Consider the following 4,285-nt stretch of genomic DNA (forward strand, 5'->3'; position numbering starts at 1 on the left):
ATCCAACTTCTCAAAGGCAACTAGGGAGGGACAATAAATGCTGGCCCAGCCAGGAATGCATATGTCATACAAGTGAATTAAAATAAACTTTTTTTCCTCTGTCCATGTGTTTACAATTAAGATGACCTTTGATATTCAATTCTTCTCTCCAGGATTGGTGCTATTGCCCCATGAAATAAAATCTATTTCTGCTACTCCATTGAATGTGACACTTAGAATCCTTACAGTGCAGAAAGAGGACATTTGGCTCATTGAGTTTACACCAACCCTCAGAAGAGTATCCCACCCAGACCCAACCCATATCTCCATATTTATCATAGCCAATCCACCTAACCAGCATATCTTTGGAGTATGGGAGGAAACTAGAGTACCTGGAGGAAACTCACACAGAGGGAAAATGTTCAAATGACTTATAGTCAAGTCACCCAAGGCAAGAATCGAACCTTGGTCCCTGGCATTGAGAGACAGCTGTGCTAACCACTGAGCCGCCAACTTCTCACTCACTTCCCCCACATGCCAATAACTGTACCTTCTGTGCTACCTCCTTAGTCCCTTGGAACACCTCACCATCTTTTCACCACACGCACCAGCATTAACAGCTGTGCCACACACTATCATCTCACACATTCCCTCTATCCTTTTGCTTCTAACAGAAAGCAGTCATTAACAGGACAGAGAGATACATATAGATGGAGGAGAGCCTGACATTCAGTCCTCACCCCCTACAAGGAGAATCCTGGCTCCTGCACTGCAATGTTATTGGCCCACTCTCACTACTTGAAGCCAAAGCACCCCGTTGACTGTTACACTCTTCTGAGAGTCATGTTTCACCATTTTACCCCCCCTGCTGTCCCTTTCACAATTGTACTGCACCCTTGCACAAAACCTGTGTCCCCAATCCCTGTTGGAAATCTGCCAAAGTTCAGTGGCATAACAATGGCTACAATTGCCTCACCCCTCATCCTTAGTTCCTGTAGATGGACTGAATGGACTGACTGTGGCCCACATCCTTGACTGACATAACTGGAGAGCCCCAGGTAAGATTGTCCAGATCCTCATATGTTTATTGTTGGGCCTACACCTGGACATGGTGCTACAAGCCAATGGACTGACCATTTCTGAGTTCTGAGGGTCACTGGACCCGAACCTTTAACTCCATGGATGCCAGACCTGCTGAGCCTTTCCAGAAATGTGTTGTTTTAGACTGGCCATGACTCACTCCCCAATTCTAGAGAGTTGAATTCCCTTATTGTCAATGTCCTGACCAGGCGCCTGACTGTGGCCTGTCCCTTGGACTAGTATGGGAGGCTGCTCTTCACTTCCTCTGATGGATCCCCCTGACTGGCCAGTATCTCCATGGACTTCAGTGAGTACTACCTCCTTAACATTTTAAGACATGGCTGCCTGCTTGCTGCACAAGCCGTCTGATTGCCACATAAGCTGGTGGGTATGTATGACCTCTTTGAGGAATGCTCTAGTACAATTTCTATAGTCACCCTGGAGTCACCTGCTGCAACAGAGCTGAGTAGAGCAGTTGCTTCAAGCGTTTGGTTTCAGGCATATGAGATACATGATCTGTCGAGTCGATCTGGTACCTCTAAGGTAAACATGTTGGCTTGGGAGAGGATACTGCTTTGGACTGCCTTTCTTGCCATTGAATCTGGAAAATCTTGTGAAGATATCATTTGTGATTCTTCTCCAGTGCTTATGAGATCCTGCTGTGAGCTGTTCAGCCCTCTGAAATTTGGACCACAGGGAAAAGCCATTAGACTCAAACATCTTGGAATACTTGAATTCTGGAACAGGTTCAGACAATTGAATACTTTACTCATAGTCCAAAAAAAATGGCAGTGAGTTTTAGAAAGACACTGGACAAGGGAAAGAAAAAAAAGAGATGAGATAAAAGAAGAAGGTTCTGGTGGATAGGGACATATTCATGTCCTCTCTGGACACAGAGAAGGTGCCAGAGGTTTAGAGGACCGTTAATGTGGTTCCAATAGATGTAGATATAGACTACATAGACTTTGGTAAGGCTTTTGGCAAGGTCTTGCATGACAGACTGGTCCAAAAGCTAAGAGCACATGGAATCCAGGGTAATTCAGAAAATTGAATCCAACTTGGTTTATGCCAAGAACTACGAAGAAAGCCTTATTGTAGTGCAATATGGTCAGGCTTGTCAGATGGGCAGAATAATGGCAAATGGAATTTAGTCCAGAAAACTGAGAGATGATGCGTTTGGGCAGTACGAACGAGGCAACGGAATAGGTGATGAATTATAGGAGCATAGGAAATACAGTTGGTCAGAGGAACCTTGGTGTGAATATCTAAACTGGGCATCCAGAACTCACTGACTGAAAGGGTGGGAAAGGCTGAAACACCGTAACAATGAAGTAGTATTTAGATGATCACAGCAAGTGCCATTGCATACAAGCCGAGGGCCAAGTCTTAGAAAATAGAACAAAAGTAGACAGGTGTTAGATAGCCAGTGCATACATGATGGATCAAAGGGCCTCTTTCCATGTTTTTAAAATGCTGTGGTGGTGTTGGCTGCTGCTATCTTGTAGTTGTCTCTACGCATGCACTGAATCAGGTCTGGATTGTGTATGGAGAAAATGAGGACTGCAGATGTTGGAGAGAAGTCGAGAGTGTGGTGCTGGAAAAGCACAGCAGGTCAGGCGGCATCTGAGGAGTAGGAGGATCGACCTTTCGGGCATCAACCCTTCATCAGGAATGACTGTGTATGGGCCCATACCAAAGATTGTTAAGCAGCCTAGCCCTTGAATAATGTTACGCTTTGCAGCCTGGAAAAATTCAGGAAGCCCACTCCTAAAACAGGAAGTCAAGTTATAGATTTATACAGTACGGAAACAGACTTTGCAGTCTAACTAATCAATGCCGAACAGATATTGAAAACTGAACTAACTTGCCAACATTTGGCCCATTCGAAACCATTCCTGATGAAGGGCTCTTGCCCGAAATGTCGATTCTCCTGCTCCTCAAATGCTGCCGAACCTGCTGTGCTTTTCCAGCACCACACTCTCGACTCTGATCTCCAGCAACTGCTGTCCTCACTTTCTCCCATTCCAAACCCTTTCCAATCATGTACCCACCCAGATGCGTTCTAATTGTTATAAATTTACCAGCCTCCACCACTCCCTCTGATAACTCATTCCAAATTCACACTACCCTCTGCATGAAGATGTTGCCCCTCATGTCCTATTTAAATCTTTCCTCGCTCATTTATAACCTATACCCTTTAGTTTTGGATTCTCCTACCCTGGGAAAAAGATCTTACCCCAAACGTGCCCCTCATGATTTTATAAACCTCGACTGGGTCACCCCTCAGCCTCCAATGGTCCAGGGAAAAAAATACCCCAGCCTGTAGGTCAAACCCTCCAATCCCAGCAACATTCTTGTAAATCTTTTCTGAACCCTTTCAAATTTAACAATACTAAAAGCCGTTTCTGTGCCTTAACCAATGCACACCATTTAAACCCAGAGTACATCCATGAAAGAACCGCAACACATTTTCTCAAAAACTCGTTTCTGCAATCTTACTGCTAAACAAAACTGCTCTATAACTTAATACTTACCTCTTATTTTAAAAATTTAATTAAGAGAAAGATGTCACTAAAACATTAAAAACAAACTCTCACTATTATAGGTTCACAAAAAAAATCATACGTCTTAAAATTAAACACTTAGCTGATCAGGCTCTGAAATCACTGATCACTGTCAGGTACTGTGTCCAATTCAGTTAATGAAGTCTCACAAGGTTAGCTGCGATAGTAGTGCTTTTTTCCTAGACCTCTCTCCAGAGATGTTTGTGATTTCAGTCCTGGAATAATCCTGAAAAGTCCAGAAAAATTGGTCACTGAATCTGTTAGAGGTATGCAAAATCATGGTGGATTCTGGACAGATTCAATGGGGGGAGGGAGAAACTTTGTGTTCAAGCTAATTGGCAAATGCAATGGTGAAAAAACTTTCTCAAACAGCGCGTGGTTAGACCCCATTGCACGGTGCTGAGAGTGTACAGGAGTACTTCTTTTCGTTAATTTACAGCCTTTAGCTGAGTAACGAGGATTAGATCGAGCCAGGTGGTAATATTGAAAAACAAAACTTTCCACTACACCTAACTACCAATCAAAAGGCTGGCTCACCAACCCTCTACTTCTGCTCCTCCTCGACTGACTCACTCTCATTCTGCCCTCCCCCCCCTTTCCTTTCCTTTCCTTTCTCCACTCCCCCTCTCCCTTTTTCCTCTTTCTCTCCTCGTCCTCTCACT

Source organism: Chiloscyllium punctatum, chromosome 8, assembly GCF_047496795.1.
Source record: "Chiloscyllium punctatum isolate Juve2018m chromosome 8, sChiPun1.3, whole genome shotgun sequence".
Classification (NCBI taxonomy): domain Eukaryota; kingdom Metazoa; phylum Chordata; class Chondrichthyes; order Orectolobiformes; family Hemiscylliidae; genus Chiloscyllium; species Chiloscyllium punctatum.